Source organism: Pongo pygmaeus, chromosome 21, assembly GCF_028885625.2.
Source record: "Pongo pygmaeus isolate AG05252 chromosome 21, NHGRI_mPonPyg2-v2.0_pri, whole genome shotgun sequence".
Lineage (NCBI taxonomy): Eukaryota > Metazoa > Chordata > Mammalia > Primates > Hominidae > Pongo > Pongo pygmaeus.
The window spans coordinates 17,144,789-17,168,833 of NC_072394.2; the positions used below are offsets into that span (position 1 = coordinate 17,144,789).

Consider the following 24,045-nt stretch of genomic DNA (forward strand, 5'->3'; position numbering starts at 1 on the left):
ACAGAAATCCAAGTTGTGAGGTCCGTCAACTTCTCCATCATCCCACTGTCTGAAACACTCTCTCTGCCAATCACCTTCTACCTGCAGAAAACATTCTGTTTCCTGACCGGTGACTTAGATTTGCGCAGTGATCAACTTTCAATGCTTGTCTTTTCTTGTTCCTTGGTCTTTCTCATGTAGACTTACTGGTTTCCTTAACCTTCAACTATCTTCTCATATTCATGACTCCTAAATTTGTGTTTCCAGCTCATCTCTCTCCTGGACTAATACAAATATGAAATAGCTTCCTGATCCTCATCAATTCTCTATTCTCATCCTCACCCTCATTCCTTATGTATTGCTGAAGTCATCACCATAACCCCCTAACTCATATTCCTATCTCTGGCCTTATGCCTATCCATCCCTCTCCTTTAAAATTATATTTCTATGTCAGATATGGTTAGCACCTTTAAGGGCCCAAATGGAAACTTGGAGCATATAAGAAACAGAGAGCAGCTCTCCCTTTGCACTCTTGACTAAAATCTTCAGGAAAACTGTAATGATCTATATGGAAATCCACAATGCCTCTGAATATGAAGCATCCCTCCCCTGGAGTCATGCAATATCCAACCTTCATGGCCATATGCGGGGGTTCTGGTTCTGTTAGGATCCCACATCAGAATAACCAGGTTGACAGAACACATAAATACCATTTAATCATAATAATTTAGATCATCCGCATTTCTGACAAATGGTCTTTTGGCTCCTGCACCAACATCTTCAACAACTGGGAACTCTTTCTGAAAGTTTATCTCTTCTTACAGAGTTCAGAAAATGAACTTGCTGCCTTCTTGAAGCTTTTCTTTATTGGCAAGTTTTTAAATATTTTGAGAATATTTGGAACAAGAAAGCAGAATAACACAGTGATTAAAGGTACAACCTTTGATGATTAACAGATCTGTGTTGGAATAATTTCACTATTTACTAAATGATCTTAGACAAATTCCTCAATTGCTCTATTGCTTTGTTTTTTAATCTGTAAAATGGGGATAATATCATTACCCATCTTCTCCCTTTTAGGGTTCTGAGGATTAAATGAAGTAATGCTGGTAGTGATACACAGCACCCAGTCCATAGCAGGGGCTTGGTAAGGCTGGACACTTGCCCTGGCTGGGTGGGTTTTTCACATTTTCTTCCACCTTTCTGTATATTCTGTAATTGGTGGCTCTTCCCAAGTCCTGCCCATATTCCTCTGTATGTGGTCCTTTTGAAATGAGGTATCTGGGCTTGAATGAGGCCTTCAGATGTGATCTTCAGGTCTCAGAATGGTAAACTTACTCCAACTTGCATCTGAGGCTTAATAGTATTCATGCAATCCAGAATCTTGTTAGGTGTTTAGAGAACCACACAATCCCTTCAACCTACAACAATGCTGCAAAGGGAGAAGCTTCCAGGTGCTTTCCCTGGACCTGAAGCTTTGCTGAATCATGGATCCTCAGGCCTGCGTTCATGCGTTTGTGCTGGGATCCAGCACAGAACCTAACACTGAGTTCTGTTAAATATCTTATCACTTTTCTTCTAAAGAAACTTTGGAGACTCTTCATGACCGACAGAATAAAATCCAAACTTAGAAAACTTGTCTTCTGATTTCTCTGCTCTGCAGCAGGGATTCCCAGAGGTATGTGGATGCCCCTTGCACTTCCAAGCCCACTGTTAATGACATGCATGGTTGTGCCACTTGTGGTCTGACTAATTGCATATATTCGCCTCTCTCCTAGACTGTGAGCTCCACAAGGAGTTTTGTTCTCCCTTGTGGGCCACGATGCCTGGCACAGCATAGATAACCAAAAAATATTTACCAATTTTAAGTCAGGAATTGATTCTGACACCTGCTCCCTTCACCTGGGTGGAATTGGTCGGAGATGGCCCATGGCCTGCTTGGAGTTCACGTTCATGTTGCTTTCCATGGTTCCTCAGGGGCCTACGCAATTCTTTTTGAAAGCTCGTCTTTGGCTCCATAACACTCTAGATGTCAGGTTTTGCTTCCTTTTTTATCTTTTTCTTTAACAGCTTCATTGAGATTTGATTCATATACCATAACATTTACCTGTTTAAAGTGTACCGTTCAGTGGTTTTAGTGTATTCACAGACTCATGCAACCATCACCATATCAATTTTAGAACATTTTAATTACCTCACAAAGAAACCCCATGGTGGCGGCAGGCATTCCCCATTCCTGCCCTCCACCCCCATCCCAAGCCCCTGGCAACCACTAGGTGCCTCCTCCACGCAGTTCATATAAATAGAACCATACAGTACATGGGCTTTTGTGACTGGTTTCTTTCACTGAACATACCGTTGAGAATCAGCCATGGTGTGGTATGCATCAGTTCTTTGCTCCTTTTGACTGCTGGGTAATATCCCCTTGTATGGATGGACATGCCACATGTTTTGATCCGTTCGTCAGTGGATGAACACATGGGTTGTTTCTACTTTTTCTGGCTATCACTTTCAGTGCTGTCTGGATATAGTCCAATGAGGGTCACAGGAGAACAAGTAGAGGGTGATTTTTAAACGTTAGTAAATGATGCACACAGAGGTGCGTTTTAGGCCAGTGATGGTGCATAGTTTGCAACATGCACACTGCCAGGCCCATACTCTCTTCTGGGTTCTCAAATCCCTTTTCTATGGAGATTATTTCTTCCCTTCTTAGTTAATTTCCTTAGCTTCGATAGGCATCAATAGTGTGCTGTGGACGAATTCTGCCTTCTGAAAGCTCTGTAACTGGGACTCTAAACATCTCGGGTGCAGAGAAGGATGAGCTTGTTGAGTGTGCAGGATCCTTTACTCAGTCTTGAGCCTCTCTATTCACTGGCGTTTTACAGTCAGTCACTTCAGGCTGGAAGCCATGCTGTGTGCGGTACTCCCAGTTCACCTGTATGTGAACACAGGACATTGAGGAAAAGCATTTCAACAGCCTGACTTCTTCAGATACATACAACCTCCCCTCCCACCCCACACAAACTTGATTTTACTCTCCTTCCAGTGAGGGCAACATGTCGATCTCTTTTCAAACCCCACGTGGACAGCCTGGCTACAGTTTTGGTAATAATGAGATACTTTCTCCTCATTTATGTTAGCACTCTCACCTACTTAGCCACAAAAACCCCCAGTATAACCTTGCCTGAAGAAGTCGCTAAGGATGCTGGCATTATTTGTAAATCGATTGCAAATGGTACTCAGATATGAAGTTCTTATGGGGTCTTCGTTAAAGCTTTGTATTATTCTATGTGAATATAAATAGATAATTATTTATTTAAAAAATATTTTGTGGGCTATAAAGGTAAATGCATAAATAGGTCCTACAAGAATATTCTTTATTTTTGTAATTAAAACTATTCATTTCTGCCAAATTTTCTTTACCTTTCCTTCATTTCATTCAGAATATTATTATTATTATTATTTGCTCGACTGTGGGCAAAATTTCTAGAATAGCTCAAATTAAAAATATGTATATACTCCCCCACCACCTTACTCTATTTATGCCATCAACTTTTCTCCATAAAAGAATCTCATTTTATGCTTTCATTTTCCACATTGAGCTTTTGGGTACAAGAAAGTGGGGGTGAAATATCAGTTCAGATGCCTGCAATTGTCTTGGAATATTTTTCTGCACACTCAGAAGCCTCCATTATGAGCAAAGTCTGATGTTCCTTCACCCAGTGATGAATGTTGACTTAGCCTGAGAAAAAACTAATTCAAAATGTTGTGGAAAATGCAAACGTGGTTGATTTAAACAGCCAAAAGGAATTATCCTCCTGCAGTGTAAACTACCTATGGAGTGTTAAAGTTCCTGGAATCAATTATAGTTTCCAGAAACCAAACAAATGATGATCTTACTCTTGTCCCCAAATGATAAAACAAAGGTTTGGTAAAAGAATACATTACCATGTTAACACTGGCTTTTAAAATTTTCTGTTTGTTTTTATTTTCTAATTTTTGATAACTAAAGCCTAAAACTACAGCTAAATAGGATGTTTTAATCCATGCTGATTACCATAAAATTCATAAGGTAGGATTTTTTTTCTTAACCTTTCTTATTCACCTACTCCTTGCTCCAGAATTTCATTTTGGAGTTTATCAGAACAAAATTCTTTCGCTGCACTCTCCAGTCCTGTTTGCTGAGTTCTACAGGGTTTGCTGACAAGTTCTACTTGAGTAAATTGTATTTAGACAACAGTATATTTCATTTAGGCCTTTTGCAATGACTGGGCCAAGGTCAGTTTTATATTCTGCTGAAATCATAAAGTGACACTCGAGATAAACAGAATGTTTACTCTCTCCATGTGAGCTGAGGCTGATATGTAAATTTATCCTTATTCTTTCATCAAATTTGCATTTACCCTCTTAGCCAAACACTGCAGACTTCCAAATCAAACAGTTTTAATGATGGTCAACTCTTTATGACCGATGGCCATATCAGAGAAAAAGAAACAGCCATTTAGATTAAAATGAAAAGCACAGTGCAACATAACTCTCCTCTCTAGGTTAGTGGTAATTGGATGAACTTTCATACAAGAGGTGTTTTGATGCTTCGCTGCTTACCAGTAATTACCACGGTCTTCCGGCTTTGTGTGTGCCTGTGATGTGCCCTTTATCTGTGACAAACACACCATACTCACCTATCGTCATTTTTTTTCCAGTCAAATAAACCAAGTACCTCTAAATAGATTCTTTATATTAAAGAAGGAGAAAAGAAAGGAAGGCATAACAGAAAGACTTGATCCTCTCCTCAAATGAATAACTTCTTGGCTAACTCTAGCAAGAATAAGACACAATAAATAATGACAATACACAAGGTAGAAGATGAAAATCAACTCTAGGTTTTGTAGACAGTTGTCTTCCTATGAGGTTATTCTGTTTTCCAGTGTGTGCACTCTACAGAGGTGACTTGTCGCCCAGGGCAAGGAGGTGTGTCACTCGCTTACTCCAAGGTGATCTGGAATCTCTTAGGTAAAAAGCTCCCAGTGCCCAAACAGCCTCGGGCCTGGTGAAAAAAAGCCACTCCCAGCAGCTTAAATCTCTCTGATGCAGTTAAACAAGAGGGAGCCTCTGCAAACGTGAGGGATAAAATTAGTACCTGTGTTTGCTTTCCATTCTTTTTAAACAAAAGGAGCTATTTCTGTGTTATGAGTTTGCAGAACACAGAGGGGATTAAGCAATGGGACCACACAACTCATTCCTTTCAGGTTGGGGGCTGGGTTAAACACTCAGCATAGCTCCCGGGAGCGGTAGCGCCCACTAGGTTTTATTCCCTCCTGAAAGTTGGGCTATAGGGGCCTTGCTCAGGGGAAATAGAGCTCCACAGCCCTGCTTGTGTTTTGTTTCGGCACCAAATGCAATGCTAGCAAGTTCAAAGCAAACGGTCTGCGAGACAGGCTGCACAAAGAAGAAAAAAGTGGCATTCTTTCAGGAGCTCCTGGATTCTGCTTCCTGTAAGGAATAAAAAATGAAGACTGTTGGCGCTGAGCCTTGCTAGGTTACTGAAGATCTCCCACTTGGAATGTCAGACACATCAGTAAACGACTTGATCCAGCAACAAAACTAACATAATTCAAGCCATTGATACAACAGGACGAGTGTCTCTACCCAACTTCAGTGCTTGTCTTACGAAGAAGAAGACCAAAAAAAAGAAAGAAAGGAAAAGAGAAAGCAAAGAGGCAAGGGAGTGTGGGGGAAGGCAGAGGACACAGTTTCCTTTTCAGTGTGGCTGTCAAATGGCGATCTAATTGTGGCCAGGCTGCAGGAGAGCAGATAGCTTTTCTGAAGCCCGCAAGTATTTATGCCATTCACCAGGCCGAAGGATGCCACACACAGTCTGTTTGTTCAACATAAGCAAACAGATTGTAAACTGGCTGATAATTTTTGTACTGACAATGTCATTTACAGCTGTCAGCCTTTCGTCTGCCTTGTTTGCTTTATTCAAATATGAACCAAGTGGACCTCCCTTCCAGCGCTTTCTTCTGCATTAAAATCACATCCATTCCCTTCCAAGCTGTCTTATCTAAAATTCATTGGAGGCCAATCAGTTGGCTGAATGCTTTGTTGTTTCCATGGAGGCAAGAAGTCTAGTGTGGACTTTCGGGGATTAGGAAGTTTCAGATTTACAGCCTTGAAGTGCGTGTTTCTTTCAGTTAGCTTCTTTTGATTGCACAGAGGCAGGACATTTAAATATAATTTTATGTCTGAGCCAGGAAGCAGTGCTTTAAAAACGTAATCATTCTGGTTTGTGGCTCCATCTTGCCAGCACTTGGCCTTACTTCTTGTGGTTTAGTCCTTGGAATGTGCCACCCTCGCAGCATGGATTGGCATTCTTCCTCTGCCCCTAGGTCATGACGGCTCCTTGGCCAGTGGGCACTGCTCAACTGCACCTCTTCTCTAAAATCCTGGCTTTGATCCTGCAGCCTGTCAGGGTGTCATCCACAAATCTTGAAGCCTCCTCTATTGTGAGTGGAGGTTGCAATACTTTCTGTTAAATAATTCACATCGGACTGGCTGTCTGGTGGAGGGCAGGCAGCTGCAGATATTGCCACTTTGCTCAGAGAGTACAGGCACAGTCTCCTTAAAAAAATAAGCCAATGACAAAGTTGCCTAGTTCCCTGCACCTGGTGCTGGTGAGAGTTCCCAATTCCAGGATGTGCTTAACTCTGAACTTCAGCCTCATATTTTAAGGGCAACATCAAGAAAAAAGTGATGTTTGTTCCTGGGGATGGGGAGCCTTGCTGCATTCTTGGGAAAAGAGTATTCTTTTGGCAAACATGATTTCTGGTCTCTCACTCCAACAAGGGACATCTTAAAATCATCCATGATGTATTGTGCAATTCATTACTTACACTGAAGCCTTTAAAACACAACATCACTGGCACTCTGATTTGACTTTTGACTGTGGCAATTTGTTTAAATTTGTTTCCCAATGCTTAAAATGGCAGAAAGTTAGTCAACCTCAGTAAGTGAATATTGAGAATATATTATATGTAACAGTAAATTAATCACAAAACCTTTTATATATTTAGGATAATTTTAAGTTGTATCCCAACTGAAATTTGCAATTTTTTTCTTTAGATTTATTGCAACCAATCTCAAATATTTGTTTAGTATCAACTCTTAGCTTAGAATACATAAATTCTACTACAGGTACCAAATGAATATTACCCATGAAGTCATTTGAGAAAAGTTTGAGGTAGTGTCCAATCTCATGCTAGGTGGAATTTGGTAGAAAGTATGTATTTCTTAAAAGTTTCAGAGGAAAGAAGACTCAATAGAGGTTGCTACATGGGGGAATATTCATTCTATCTATTTAGCCAACATAAGAAGCATACAATACAATGAGGAAGCTGGTAATTGTATGTGATAACAAGCTGTGCTATTATAAAATAGATTGTAATATTTGCACCTATGTGAACTAATGTGTTGTAAGGATTGTGATCTGGTACGTAGACCTGCCTATTCTTTGTTTTGTTTTGTTTTGTTTTGTTTTGTTTTGAGACAGTCTCCCTCTGTTACCAGGCTGGAGGGCTGTGACACGATCTTGGCTCACTGCAACCTCCTCCGCCTCCTGGGTTCAAGTGATTCTCCTGCCTCAGGCTCCTGAGTGCCTGGGATTACAGGTGCCCATCACCACACCTGGCTAATTTTTGTATTTTAGTAGAGACGGGGTTTCATCATGTTGGCCAGGCTGGTCTCGAACTCCTGAGCTCAGGTGATCTGCCAACCTTGGCTTTCCAAAGTGCTGGGACTACAGACTATCTGTTCTTTAATATAGAATGTTATTAACAGTCTGGAGTCCCCATGGTTACAATGTGTCCTGCTCTCTTGGAAGGCCATGCCATTTGCTACAGCTGAGACCTTGTTTCCCTATGACTTCAAAGAAGACCTTCTTGTTGTAAAACAAAGCATTAGTCTTTGCTTTTTATCTTTAAGACTTTAATCCCACTCTGGTGTATGTAGGGATATTTAGCTGTCACTATCCTGTTTTTTATGTTCTATTGAAATTATAATAATTTTAATATGTTAATTAAAATAAAATTGATCTACTTACTAAATTTTTATGCAATTTAGATGCTATATAGCTGATCAGTCACTAAAGTATTTATCTGAACCTAACCCCTACCATATAAAAAATTACAGCACCCTTTGTGTGCAATTGCAAAAAGCAAGAAGCTCTGAATACTGAAATTTTAACATGAAATGAACTGTACTGATAATATGTAAAATCTTTTATTCTGCATGCATTTGCTGCAGAAATATTTGTGTTTGAGTATGAGATTGCTCCCCTAGACCCCACTGGGTATATTATTAAACACATGGAATATTGTTCATCTTATCTTTAAAAATCTTTAAGTTGCTGGATTCTGAAACACTTTCGGACCCAAGGGTTTTGGACAGGATAGCGCATACCTGTCTAAGGTGTGTTTCATGGTGACTCTATGAGAAGCAGATTAACACTCATGCAAACTATTAAGACTTGTGGCTGAAAGGACTCTGCTGTGAACAGACAGGAAGAAAATTGTAATTAGAAAAGGCAACTACAACTTTGATCATATATGAGAATATAGAGGAGAGGAACTGGAGAAACAAGTTGTTGGTACAGCGGTCTGTAAAGCCAGGACAGCTGACAGCATCAATTTGATGTTTGACGAACAATAGGTGGAGAGAAGACAAAGAGTTCTAAAGAAAGATAAAGCACATGAGAGAAAATGGAAATAGATGTGTCATCTGAATGAGGTGTATATGCTCCTTCTTTGCACAGATATTGCAACTCTTCTACAAGTTTGAAGTTACATCAAAACAATTTTTTAAAAAGTCAATAAAACCCCAAAGGAAGCACCAAAGAAAGTGAAGCACTCACAGAAAAATAATCTTCTTTGATGTTTTCTCCATTTTCCTTTCAAGTGGCTAAAGCTGAAATGAGCAATCAGAAATGCAGCAAGAAGGCAGAATAAGAGAGTATGTAAGAATCAAGAAAAATGGGTGGAGAAAGAAAAAGAGATGAGAGAAGGGGAGTATATCTGAAAACCATGTTCTGATGTTATCTAACTCTTCGATAGTAACTTACCGAACATCCCCAATTGTGGGGCTCTGGACACATATCTTAATTTGTGTGTGCCTCAGTTTCTTCATCTGTAAAATGGGAGTGATATGGAATCCATCTCACTGGATTGCCATGAAAAGTAAATAAATAGAGATTCCAAAGGAAGTCTCACAAGCACTCAGCAGATATTTGTCACATTTGCTATTGTGATGTTTATTGGTATTATTCCTACTGTGTGCCAGGGTGGTGGGCCAAGAGTCTCTCATTCATTACCCTGTTTTTACTTACAACAATGCTCTGAGGTAGATACTAATATTGTTCCCACTTTACAGATGGAGAAACTAAGGCTTAGAGAGCTTAACCAACGCAGGACAAATATGTGAGGACTTGCCTGGAATAAGAACACATCTAGGATTACAGGGATGGAGGAACAAGTTCTGAGGGAAGGCTCAGCCACAATAACCACAGGAGGAGACTGAAGCAGGGAGGAGCTGCTGGGGCATCACATGTACATGGTAGTGCAGGGGGCCTCCGAGAAACCACATGAAGGGCAGCTGAGCAGGTAAGCTTGGCAGTCCTCCCTCTTCCTCCTGTGCTCAGCAACCCCAGAGGATACTTGCCTCAGCTTGATAGCGGTACGGTAGTGCCCTTTTATGCTTGAGGAATACATTCCAAGACCCCGCTGGTTGCCTGCTACTGTAGATAGTACCACACCCTATGTACACTAAATAACTAAGCCAACTACTAAGTGACTGATGGATGGTGGTGTCTACAGTGTGGAGATGCTGGACAAAGGGATGATTTATGTCCTGTGCAAGACAAAGTGGGGCAGTGAGGAATTTCATCATGCTACTCAGAATGGTGCACAAGTTAGCATTTATGAAGTGTTTATTTCTAGAATTTTCCATTTAATATTTTCAGACTGTGGTTGACCACAGGTAAGGGAAATGGCATAAAGTAAAATCATGAATAAGGAGGGACTACTGTATTCTGGTAAATGTCTAACAAATGGCTCTCTGGCAAAAAGTGTGTGTGTGTGTGTGTGTGTGTTTATTACAGATATCTAGAAGAAAATATGGGAGAAAACTCCTTGACATTGGTCTTGGCAATGGTTTTTTTTTTTTTAATATGACAGCAAAAGCATAAGTTACGAAAGCAAAAATAAGCAAGCAGGACGACATCAAACTAAAAAGCTTCTACACAGCAAAAGAAACAATCAACAAAACAAAAAGGCAGCCTATGAAATGGGAGGAAATATTTGCAAACCATAAATCTGATAAGGGATTAATATCCAAAATATATAAGGAACTTACACAACTCAATAGCAAAACAACCAAATAACTCAATTAAAAATGAGTAGGTATTTTTCCAAAGAAGAAATATAAATGGCCAAGTGCATGAAAAGGTGCGCAACATCATTAATCATCAGGGAAGTGACAATCAAAACCATAATGAGTTATCACTTCACACCTCTTAGGATGGCTATTATCAAAAAGACAAGAAAAAACAAGCTTTGGCGGGAGTGTGAAGAAAAGAGAGCCTTCGTGGTTGGTTGGAATGTAGACTGGTGCTGCAGTATGAAAAACTGTATGGAGATTCCTCAAAAATTTAAAACTAGAATTATCATATGATCCAGCAATTCCTTTTCTGGTAATATATCCAAGGGAAACAAAATCAGAATCTTGAAGAATTATCTGCACCCTCATGTTCATTCCAGCATCATTCACAATAAGCAAGACATGGAAACAATCTAAGTGTCCACTGACAAGAGATCAATGAATAAAGAAAATGTAGAATATAATGGAATACTATTTAGCCCTTAAAAAGACAGAAATCTTGCCATTTGTGACAAAATGGATGAACCTGGAGGACATTATGCCAAGTGAAATAAGCCAGACACAGAAAGGCAAATACTGCATAATCTGACTAATACATGGCATCTAAAAAAGTCTGACTCATAGAAGCAGAGAGTAGAGTAGTGGTGATCATAGGCTGGGAAGTGAGAGAAATAGGGAGACTTTGGTCAAAGGGCACAAGGTTTCAGTCATAAGATGAAGAAGTTCTATAGATCTAATGCATAATTGGAGAATGTATTGATAACTTGGAATTTTAAGAGAGCAGATTTTAAGGATTAACACACACATGCACACACACACACAAATAGTAATGAGTAGTAGTGGACGTGCTAGTTAATTTGACTGTGGTAATCATTATGCAATGTATATGTATATCATATCATCTCATAGTATACCTTGAATATACATTTTTGTCAATTAAATATTTTTTAAAAATATTATTAATTATAAATTCCATATAGCTAATTGATTTTAACAGAATTTTTTTGTTGATTTTGCTGAACTTTTGCACTCATAGCCAACTATAAATCAATTCCTTTTTTTTTTTTTTTTTGAGATGGAGTCTCACTCTGTTGCCCAGGCTGGAGTGCAGTGGTGCAATCTCAGCTCACTGCAACCTCCGCCTCCACCTCACTGCAACCTCAAGTGATCCTCTCACCTCAGCCTCCCCAGTAGCTGAGACTACAGGTGGGCCCCACCACACCCGGCTGATTTTTGTATTTTTAGTAGAGACGGGATTTTACTATGTTGGCCAGGCTGGTCTCGAATTCCTGACCTCAAGTGATGCGCCTGCCTTGGCCTCCCAAAGTGCCGGGATTACAGGCGTGAGCCATCATGCCCAGCCTGCAAATCAATTCTTGATCACTCTCAGATTCTGCAAAGAAGCTGCTCACCTCAATGATGAGCAAATCCAACTCCAACATAAATGTTAGTTGATGTTTTTGTTGATGTTAAGTAGTAAAATGAAAGTGAAACAATGAGGACATATATTGGGGCCTTAGTTGTTCATCAGTGGAACGAATGCCTTCTTTGTTGAATTGGAGAACAGTTTTCAAACACTCAAAAAATATTTCCTGAAGTATGCTTTATGTGTTTTCATGATATAATGGCTATAAACACAGCACATTTTTAAGTTTAACCTGCTATATTAACATTTTCTTCACCACTTTCTTAAGTCTAGACAATCAACGAAACAATAAATCAAGCTCTGATTTTCAGGGTTTGCCAGTTTCCATGGTGTGAATACTCTCATCACAGATGAATTCAAACTATCAACATGAACATGGATTTGGCAAGAGGTACCAACAGGATACCAGTATCTACAGGTCTCATGAAGGAGGAAGCATTTGAATTTGGCTTGTAAAACATGGGGAACTTTGTATAGACAGAAATGGAGGGAGAGGACATTCCTGGCAAAAGACACACTTAAATAAAGGCAAAATAGGGAAAACGTTTTGACATAGAGAGGCATCAAAAGGCCTACAGAGGACACCAAGAAAGACATGCAGGACCTTGGGAAAAAGATCTGGAATGAGATTTCAAAGGACTCTGAATTCCTTTCTTATCCTATGAACTTTCATTTTATCCCATTAAAAGTTTTGCTTCCTTTTGCTTTTGTTTGGTGGGGAATAATTTGCATGTTTGTATTGTTTTGTTATATGGAATGGAGGACAGAAAGGAAGCAAGAAGGATGGTGTGAAATGGTCAGATTTGATCTGTAAGGATAGTACTCTAATAACCAGAGTTGTGGAAGGGATGGAAGCTGACAGACTAGAGGTGGGGAAAGTTGGGAGGAATTTACAAAAGTCAGCACCAGCGGGAATGAGACTGCACCAGGCCACAGCAACAAGAATGTCAGGTCCAGTGGGCTTGGATGAGGCCTAACTTACTGCCCTCTATGTCCCCAATAATCTAAACAGGGCCTGGCACACAGAAGGTGCTCAGCGACATTTGCTGAAGGAATGAACGATGGAAATGTAAAGCAGGCAGGAAGGGGGAGAGATCTCAAGTTTGTTCATATCAGGAAGATAGCTCTGAATAATACTGAGTTCTATATAATAAATGTAATGCTTTCTATATCAGAGTTTCCAAAAAATATTTTTAAAAACTATGTTGCTGCTTAAACCAGCTCTGATGGGAAGTTGAAAGTATTGCTTATAAGCCACAATTTTATAGGAATCTTATATGTACTATTGAAGTAATGTGGATAATGTAAGGAGATATTTCTGAATGTAGATCACATTATTTTTCTGGGTACTTGCCTTATTCTAACACTACCTTCATTCTTTCTTCCTTCTTCCTTTTCAAGGGGTTAATAATCTGCAAAGAATCTATTAAATGCGTTTATGGAAACTTCTCATTATGAAATGCTTCTTAGGAATCCACCCAGGGAATAATTTGGGACTTTTTTTTTTTTAATTCAATTACTTCTTTTTCCTCTAGGTAGGAAGCAGTTGGGAAGGGTTATACTGAACTACAGGAATTAACTCTGAATCCAAATTTTGAAGTGTGTTAGTGGCGGCAAACTTCCTTCTCCGAACATTGGTATGACTCAGTATTAAAGTGCTGGGCTCCTGGATGATAAGAAGTCTGTGTGTGTGGGTGACCACTGTATGTACATGCCTGGTTAATCATTACAGGCTTCTCTGCTTATCACCACAGTGGCGCTGACCACAGGCCAGGCAGGAGGAATGATGGATTTCTCCCGAGTTCTTGGCAGGAACTGAGCTCCACTGGTTTTATTCTGAAGCTGCTAAGAGATAGCCTCCCACCCTTGCCCTTATCACTTTTTATTCTTCTACATCCTTGAAATTAATGAGACAATGAGTTGGTTGTGGTGACCATTTCCAGGCCTGTGGCTGCTAAGCTAGCATCCAAGTCTGGCTGAGAGGTGGGAGGACTACGGCCAGGAGATGTTGGGTTTCACTACATGATGCAATGCTCCAATTTGCTGAATCATAGTTCCTAATTTCCTGGAATCCAAGAAACATGGCCTTGTTTACCCCCGTTAGTATTTGGATTCAAGGGCTGGACATTTAAAGATCACCTGTCAGTCAGTCCGCCTCCTTAAACTAAGATCTCCAAAGCAAGATGTGCCATTTTGTAAAAACTTCTATCCAAGTTTAACAGGCAGAAAAGAAAAGTGAACATATCATAAATATACCACCCAGTGATTTTTCACAAGCCAAGCACATCCTGTAACCAGCACCCAAATCAAGAGGTGAACACCACCAGCCCCTTGGAAACCACTGGGCTATTTCCCTTCCAGCCGACGACTTTACCCTCCCCAAGATCCCAACCATCTAGCCAGCAGCATGATTCGTTTTTGGACTCTAAATAATTGGAATCACATCATATTGACTCTTCTGTGACTGGCTTCTTTTTCTCAACTTTTATCTTTGCAAGATTCAACCATATTTTTGTGCTTATAGCTCACTCTTTTTTCATTGCGGTATACTATTACTTTGTGTGACTATACTATTAATTATTCATTCTAAAGGTATTGTTTTTACGCTCAAAATTTCTGGGAGAGGAGTTTTTGCCACACCCCAATGCATTCAGACTTTGAATCATAATTTTAAATCCTCTTTTATTATTATTATTATCTTTGCTGTCTCCTACATCCAGTTATTCTGATGAACTTCTAATGATTTCATGGCTTCATCTCCCTTCTCATCAGATTCATTTACAAGCATCACGCAAGAGCACGGATCTGACCACATCCCTTTCCACTGAAACTTCTCCTGCTGCAGTCTCCTCACCCAGGCACTCCTCATCCTCCCTGGCTTGGCCCTTTCCTGCATCTTGCCTAATCTGCTTTGAAAGCACAGTATCTACTTTTTCTTTCTGGGACTGCATCATTATTTCCCCAGCCCTGGGCATATGTTCAAGGGTTTCTTCAGTCTAGAAGTTTCTTTTCCCCCAATATAGAAGTATCAGAAACTGCTAACCCATCCTTGAAGACCCAGTTCATATTATCCAGTCCCAGCTCTGGTCTCCAGTTTGCCTGTTTCAAAGTCGGCTCTGTAGGGCTGTGCCCCTTCCGCTTGCCCGTGAGCTAGCAGGTGTCTGAGGGCCTCGGGTTTGCTCCCAGCCTCTCTCACCTTTGCCCCCAGATATCTGCTCCGTGAGAATAGCCTGGATGTTGTCTAACCCATCGTTTCTTCTTTTATTTTCACGTTTCCTGATTACATTCTGTCTCTTTTTCCAAGAACAATGTCTGTGGGATGGCATGCCTTTCCAGGGCTGTGTGTCACAGACAGATGAGTGAGGAGGAGAAACCTATTCTGATGCCCAGTTCAAGGAGATTCTCATCCAGACTTGTTCTCCTCTGAAAGCTCTCACTGACTGTACCTTCTTAGTGTTGTTCTCCAGGTAGAATGAGGAGAAGAGCGCTGTGCACATGAGTAGCTGAAATGCCTTTAAATCCCATCACAATCCTGCAAGCTTAATGTGCTCGGAGGTGGCCAAAGGGAAGAGGAGGAAGCACAGCTGCTGGAGAGGAGAGACAGCGCGAGTCAAGGCAGGCTGGCTTCGCATCCTCCTTCTATTCATGCACAGTTGTCATGGTCTGAAAATTGCATCATCACATACACTGAAATGTCACAATGTCCTTATTTTCTAAAATTCTTAGTGCATAGTGTGACACAAAAAAATTCTTCTGATTGTGAATTCATATGAAAAGCTTTCTAATGGTAGAACATTTAATTTGCATCTAGTTATACATTCAGTGATTCACCTTTTCTGAAATTAATATAATCAAGAAAAATCAGGACTGCCATAAAAAATCTGCTCTTTGCCTCTGTTACTGATTGTAGAGCCGACCTCTCAGATCTGTTGATGAGATTTCTGCATGCTTTCTTTCTACATGACCCTGAAAAAATTTTTTAATGGGAACTCCTAAGGAGAAATCAGAGTTTCAGAAGACATCAGAGTTCAGAAGAAATTAGAGTGAATGTGCTTGAAATCTAGAAATTTGCTGAGAACAATTTCATGCAGAGGAGAGAAAGAAAAGACTGAATCCAGGCTAGAAAGTTAAAAACTGGCCAGTTATATCAATAATATGTCAGTTCTCAGCCCATCCCTTCTCTTGGCATGTGACCTCAAGATTGTCACCTTAAAAAAATAAGTTCTACGAAAGTAAAAGTACTCAAGAGTTGCCTGGGATTTCCATTGCATTTTAAACAGCTCATTTGTATTCTCCTTGTACCCTAAAAGACCAGCTCGAAAGCAGTGAAGAGAATAAAGCAAGAGGCAGCTGGAAAAAAACAGGTCTTGAAATGATAAATGTAATGTTTCATGTCAGCAACTGGAATTTTTTTGTAGTGTCACTGTCTTGGCCTGCTGACAGCATGATTTAATGGCCTGGTTGCTCCATGAGTTGACATGGCAACCACAGAAAATGCCATAAATATCTGAGTATGGACGTGAATGGTATGTTTACATTGTGTGTGGTGCATTGTGTGACATGTGGTGGCTGTTGTCTCTTCCAGTTGGAAACGTCTGGAATTGACAGCCATGTTTTAGAGCCATTTGGGCTAAAACAACTCTCGTGACAGACACTTTACTGCAAGTCCAGAGCTGTGCATTTTTGTGTATATTTGAGAAATTAAACTGAGTATTCAATGGGCCAGAGGGCCTTAACACAGTTTGCCATGTACCATAAGCAACTTTCTACCTCAGAGTTAAGACAATGTTGAATTTCTTCTGTATTCAACACAGTAGAGAACAATTATGTTCATTCAAAATTGAATTTAGTGAGCACTTCCCTAGATTTACTGAAGCCCAAATTTTAGAATTGGAAAGATTTTTGAAATAACTTCCAGTCCAATAATTTTATTCCTTAGGCAAAGTAACAAAAAAGAAAATGGCTTATTTGTTTCATGCTCCAAGACCTTGTAGGAAAGCAATGACACCCATACCTCCCTGTGCTTAGAAGATTTTTGCATGTTCAAAGAAATGTGAAATCATGTTTTAAAAAGAAGAAAAAGGGAACTGAAAACTGATTGTGTTGTATTGACCATCAATTCCACTGAAGCCCACCAGAAAAATCTACCTATCAAGCAAAACTATAACACCCACCACAGTAAGATAGAACATCACCTTGAAATGAAAATTAGGCTGGAAATGAAAATTAGGGTAGGGTATCAATAACACCCTAGGACCTAGGCTGAGTGATTTTTAAGATGTTGTTTTCATGTAGGCAACTGGTTTGAACTGCATGGAGTTTATGGTATTATAGCTTTCAATTAGCTGGGCACAGCAAGGCCAGGCTAAGAAGTCAGTCTTTCTGAGGAAGTAGTTTGCCTTAATAAATGAATTGTTTAGCTCATTTATGGTCTTATTTTTCGGAAACTGGTATCCCTGGAACATGCAGCTCAGCTACTTTTGCTTGGTCTTGGTATTATTTAACATATGGACAGGAAAGAATGAGTAGTTTCAGTACTGTTTAACACAGGGTCAAGACATTATGTTGACCTTTTTTATCAGTAGCCCCAGGTAAGTCATTTACTCTCTCCGGCTCTTGTTATCTCACTCGTTTATTCATTTTCCCTTTCACTAATCATATTCACTATTAAGTACAGATGATTCTTGACTTACCATGGCTTGACTTAAAATTTTTTACCTAACAGTGAGACAGCAATGCACATTCAGTAGAAACCCTAGTTCAGTGAATTCTGAACTGATCAGAAGATCAGTGAATTCTGATCTTTTCCCAGGCTAGTAATATACCGTACAATACGCTCTCATGAAGCTTGGCAGTGGCAGTGAGCCACAGCTCCCAGTCAGCCATGATCACAAGGGTAAAAAATTGGGACTCTACAGTATACTGTGCTGCCAGATGATTTTGCCCAACTATGGGCTGATGTAAGCCTTATGAACAAATTTAAGGTAGGCTAGGCTAAGCAATGATGCTCACTAGATTAGGAATATTAAATGCATTTTCAACTTATAATGGGTTTATCGGAAAGTAATCCCATTATAAGTCTGGGAGTGTCTGTACTTGCTAAATGCGCCCACTTAGGATACAAAGATAAGACTTGATAGCTGTCCTCAAGAAACCTACAATATATACTCTTGGTCATTTAATGTGTTACCATTATGTTAGATTCTTAAGTTTCAAGGAGCCAAGATGTGCTTGGCTAACCACAGGAGATAACTTTCATTATAAGTGCTTTCCAGGATGTTAGAAAGCACAAAAAGCTATCTCAGCAGCCAAAAGCCAGGAATTATGGAGACCAGAAACATTTTTGACCACAATTCAGGATATTATAGGAGCTCTAGTGATCCTAAAACCACTCTGGGGGGCCCATCTCCTCTCCAGAGAGAGGAATTGATTAGCTGATTAATCACAATCCAGTGTGGTGTACCACAACCTACCCAGGTTTTCACACCAGGCCAACTCATCGAGCAGCTCACAGACAATGCTGTCCCTGGATCAGTGGCAGGATCCAGTTGTGTGTCATTGGATGTATCGCTTAGTCCTGCCACACTCAGCTATGGTTCTGAAACAGGTCCCATGGCAATATATATGAGAAAGACCTGGGGAATCTTGCTCTGAAAGCTTCTTGGGAAAGATGGACCCCCAAAGACCCATGAACTGCCCAGGGTGAATATGTGCTAGGTGATAGAATTATAAAATATTTTAACACTTCAATTACATGAAGTTTTTCTTTTTAGAAATTGTCTCATTTAGCCTTACTTCCTTTACTGAAGCCCAGATCTTCACTAGAATCAAACGCAACTCTCTGTACCAAAATTATTGTATTTCTTTTTTAAAAAAGTTTTTATGGTATGAGATTTTACTGTATTCAAAACAATTAGGGAGAATATCTAAGTGAACAAACAGAAGCAACCAGAGAACTGAAATGGAAAATTTTTAAAATCTTAGTCTTTCTTTTACTTTTCTGTTTTTTTTTTCTTTAATCTTGGTTTTGCAGAAGAAGTAAAATATTGTCAGTGAAGAAGAGACAAATTTGTCACATCTTAATTTGATGGTAAAGAATTGCCTTTAATCATTGACCTTTCTTTCTTTGTCTTGGGATCAAATTGTAACTATGGAGCCTGTTTTAACACGAAGTCTGAGAGAAAAGGGTTTAACCTCACTGAAGGTAACAAACGTTGTCCTTCCCACTCCCAGTAGGTATTGATGTGTTTGGTTTAGCGACCCATTCATCACAGCACTGTGAGCAGTCATCAGTCACACTAAGATGGGGACTTCGCCTCCCAGACTTCTAATTTGCCTTGTTCCAAACTACGAATTTGCATTGAAAAAATGAAAATTTCTCTGTTGTTTTTGGTATATAACAAATGGAGACTGTAGCAGTCCGTTCTTGCACTGCTATAAAGAAATATCTGAGACTGGGTACTTTGTAAAGAAAAGAGGTTTAATTGGCTCACAGTTCCACAGGCTATACAGGAAGAATGATGCTGGCATTTGGGGAGGCCTCAGGAAACTTACAATCATGGCGGAAGGAAAAGGGGAAGCCAGCACTTCACCTGGGTGGAGCAGGAGGAAGAGAGAGATGGGGGAGGTGCTACACATTTTTAAACAACCAGATCAGCCAGGCGCGGTGGCTCAGGCCTGTAATCCCAGAACTTTGGAAGGCCGAGGCGAGTGGATTACCTGAGGTCAGAGGTTCAAGACCAGCCTGGTCAACATGGTGAAACCCCGTCTCTAATGAAAATAGAAAAAATTATCCAGGCATGGTGGCAGACACCTGTAATTCCAGCTACTCAGGAGGCTGAGGCAGGAGAATTGCTTGAACCTGGGAGGCGGAGGTTGCAGTGGGCCAAGATCACATCCCTGCACTCCAGCCTGGGCAACAAGAGCAAAACTCCCTGTCAAACAAACAAACAAACCAACAAACCAAAAAAAAAACCCAGATCTCCTGAGAACTCATTATCGTGACTACAGCTCCAAGCGGGATGGTGTTAAACCATGAGAAACTGCACCCATGATCAAATCACCTCCTACCAGGCCCCCGCTCCAACACTGGGGATTACGATTAGACAAGAGATTTGGGTGAGGACAAAGCTCTAAACCATCTGAGAGATCATGTTTAACCTTTTGGAGCTGCAGTGCATGGAAGACTCTTCTGCAGTTTAAATTGTTTTGGTACTGTGGGATATCTTTATTGTGAGAGACCAAATTTTCAGGTCACTCTGTGGCTGACTTCTATGGCTTCTCAAATGACATTGTTATTGAAAGAATAAAAGTAGATTCACAAATGAAGGGGTCATAAATATAGTACACAAGTGGAAAAAAGAAATGCCACTAGAAACAATGACACCCCAGTAGCAATGAGTAAACCTAGCACCCAGATCTTCATTTCTATACCATTCTCCAATAAAAGGAACCAGGGCTCTTTGGAGTCATGGCTGATTCTCAGGCTGCATCACAAAATATACACAATGAACATGGTACAGCTTGCAGTTCCAGGAAGCAAGGAAGTGATTGGAAAAAAAAAAAAAAGACACAATGATGGAGAAATGTCAAAGGGACAAAGGAAGCAATGGAAAGAGCTCCCAATGGCCAAAGCTGGAATAATTAGACCAACAAAATAAATAAAACAATATGGGACTATAACCCAGAGTATAAAATAAATATTCATGATTCCATATTGATATAAAAATAATAAAATAAATGAATGAATGGGGTAGGAGACAAAGGTCTCTGCAGAAATTCTGCCCTCCAGGAGGTAAAGTATAACTCCCCGCTCCTGAAGACTAGACTGCATGTAGTGACTTTGTTCCAAAAAGCACAGTATGAAAAGAGGGGAAAAGGAAACTTACAGTGGAGAAGCCAGGCAAACACCACCTCAGCCAGGTGATCAAGATCAATGCCAACAGTCATGAGTCATGCTGATACAAGCTGAACGTTCTCTAATCCAAATGCTCCAACATCTGAAACATTTTGAGTGCCAACATGGTGCCACAAGCGGAAAATTCTACACCTGACCTCATGTGACAGATTGAAGTCAAAACAGAGTCAAAACTTTGTTTCATGCCCAAAATTATTTAAAAATTTTATAAAATTACCTTTAAACTATGGGTATATAGTGTATATGAAACATAAATAAATTTCCTGTTGAGACTTGGGTCTCACTCCCAAGATTATGTATATGCAAATATTTCAAAATCTGAACAAATTCAAAATTTGAAACACTTCTGGTCTTCAGCATTTCAGATAAGGGAGAGTCAACCTGCAGAATGTGCCTTTGATATGATGTGATAAGAATGGCTCTTTACCTCTGTGGTCTTCCTTTCAAAAACCCATCAGCCCAGTATAATTATGAGTAAAACATTAGACAAATTCCAAGTGAGGGACATTCTACAAAATGCTCCATCAGCACTCCTCAGACTGTCAACGTCATCAGAAACGAGGAAAGTCAGAAACTGTCACAGCCACGAGGAACCTGGGGAGACTTGAGGACTAAACATGTGTGGTAGCCTGGATGGGATCCTGGGACAGGAAAATGAGATTAGGTGAAAACTAAGAAAATCGGAATGAAATATGAACTTTAGTTAGTAATAATGTATTAATCCTGGCTTATTAATTGTAATAAGTGTACCACATTACGATGTTAATGATGGGGGAAACTGGATGTGGGGGATATATGGGAACTCTCTGTACTACCTTTGAAATTTTTCTGAAATTTAAAACTATGTTAAAAGGAAACATTTTAAAAATATGTGTTAAGACAGACCCCCAAAATGCCACTTTTTAAAACAAATTTATATGATTCCTCTAACAATTCTCCTCCCCTTGAGAACTGAAGTCAGCATAGTTCCCAATGTCTTAAAACAACACTGGGACCAGTCATTTTTTTGTTCCTGTATTAAACAATGTTGGAAGCAAGCAAAAATCACTTACCTGCTTACTTCAGGAAGACTTGCTTACCAAAAATGAGGCAGTAAATCCACTAAAATAGCTAGCTTATCAAATCCAGTATCTTTCTTATCAAGATTTGCTTCAGGATCCTTGGCCTTGCAGGGATTACCAATTGAGAATTGTTAGGGTAGAAACCCTGCCCAGTCCCAAGCTACTCCCCACCTTGCAGAAGCTACCTTAGAAGTCCTCCAGTGCAGACCTTGACTTTGTCAACCTGAGACACTATCAAGACTCTACCAAGGTGGTATTCTCTTATACTACAGTAAATCTAATAAACTTAGTTTTGTTCCATTAACATGTTTTTCTGGGATCTTTTGGGAAGTTGACAGTCAATAGTAATAGGGGTTGAAACAAGAGAACTTCATCTTCTCTTTTAAGAGTATCTTGGTATCTTCCAACTAGCACAATCTCATGTCAGCTTAAGAGCCAGTTGAAGCAAATTTCAACTCTTATCAGGGCGGTGTGGTTTCTAATCCTTCTACTGCTGCCCATCATGGTGCTGTGAGTAACTTGGTGTAGGAGAGGAAGGGGCTTCCATACTCAGAGTTCCTACTCCTCTCTGCTGTGAGGTGGCTCCAGGCTTGCATCTGCTGATGAAGTCCCACACCTGTGTCTTTCAGTAAGCCAGCTGAGTAGTTCTCCCTCTCTAGCCCAATGGAATGTCCTGAGTACTGGCTTTAACTGCCAATTTGGTCTGCGGCTCAGATATTAACCTTGGCTACAGGGTGTTTACCCCGATCACAGTTGGTGTGGCCCACCAGGCCCAGCAGCAGGCACCCACAGCTGCCCGTCGTGTTTTCCGTGAGCAGGCAGGCCCTCCTGCAGGCCTTCCACTCCATCCAACAGCCAAAGTAGCTCTGGAGGCTGATGGAAGCCTTATTTCAGCCTAATCAGGCCATCATGCCATTGTAAACTCAGGGCCACCCTCTGAGTGCTCTCCAACCAGCCTTTCCAGTTTCTGGTTTTCTCAACACCTCCCCTTGCTCAACATTTCCATCCTGATGAAGGAGGTCAAGTCACAGGTCCCTGAACCCTTGCTTCCACTTGCCTTACTCTTTTCCCTCCACAGGGGCCTTTCTCCAGAAACATGAGACAGTTTCCCTTTCATGCCTGCTCAGGATTTCCTCTGTCTCATGGTGTGCTCCTTCTGGGGTGAAAGTCATGGTATCTGTGGCAGATATGGAGATGCAACCTCAGATCTCCAAGAAAAGATCGGTTACCCAGCTGCGAGGAGGAACCTCCCCTAGGTCTGGCACTGCTTTTGAGCCATGGTACTCTTCTTGGGTGGCCCTCAAGCAATGAGCAAAATACTGGTACAAGGCAAGGCCATCTCCTCCCAACATGGGACCACTGTATGGGCGGTCTTTGTGGCAGAGCTCCTGGTTGGTCTCGGGGGGCTTTCTCGGAGCAATGCTGTGCTCTAAGTCCTCCTTTTTAATCCTCCCTTCTCCCCATCTTGTCCTGCTAGTCTCAGCCCCGCAGCATGGTCTGAAGGCTCTCTCTGTCAACTCCTGCTTTTTTCCACTTTGCCATTTGCAGTTGCTCACAATAAATCTCTTGCTCTTTTACCTTCTTCTTGGCATCTGCTTCCTGGAGGACTCAAACAACTCAGTTCCTGGGCAGCAGAGCTGTGATGGTATATGGCCAAATGTGAACGTAACTTATCAAAGAGCAGGTAAAAAATCCACCAGGCTCATATTTTCACATTATATTTACACTCAAGTACATGTAGTTAGCCCTCTTGAAAAAAAAAAGAATCTATGCTGGCTACCTTTCTTGTACAGGAAAATCTGTTTGTATGTTATTTATATTTTTCTTCTTAGTAATTTGAGATAGGTTAGAATCTTTAAATCTAATGATTTAGAATTTTATTGACAAAATTAATGACCTTGTGCTAAGTGAATCTGGATCACTTACCTCTGAATGCAGCACCCACCTTTCTCCACTTACTCAGGCCTTTTAAACTGCATCATCGTCTTCCTTTCTGGCTTCCAGTTAGGCTCAGCCAATGGAAATCACCAGCAGAAGATGTGAGGTGAGAGAGACTGAAGTTGGGGAGGTGCTCTTTCCTGCTGTCTCCCCGCTGAGCGATCACGGTGTCTACTGAAGGCCGCAGCGCCTATCAGTGGGTGCTACTTGCTCTGGGTTCTGGTGGCTCCTTCCTTCCCAGGCCCATCAGGTTCAGGTTCCCGAACAGCTCCCCACTGCAACTGGCCCTAGGGGAC

At 40.6% G+C, this 24,045-nt stretch overlaps 1 long non-coding RNA gene across 1 annotated transcript; it reads right to left on the bottom strand.

The window, feature by feature from the left end:
- Positions 1 to 2,153: 2,153 nt before the first annotated feature.
- LOC134738934 (uncharacterized) lies at positions 2,154 to 22,486 on the bottom strand. The gene is made up of 2 exons (XR_010125225.1): positions 21,803 to 22,486; positions 2,154 to 2,914 (listed from the first exon to the last, which is right to left on the bottom strand). It is a non-coding gene; the product is annotated as an uncharacterized LOC134738934 (long non-coding RNA).
- Positions 22,487 to 24,045: the final 1,559 nt, after the last annotated feature.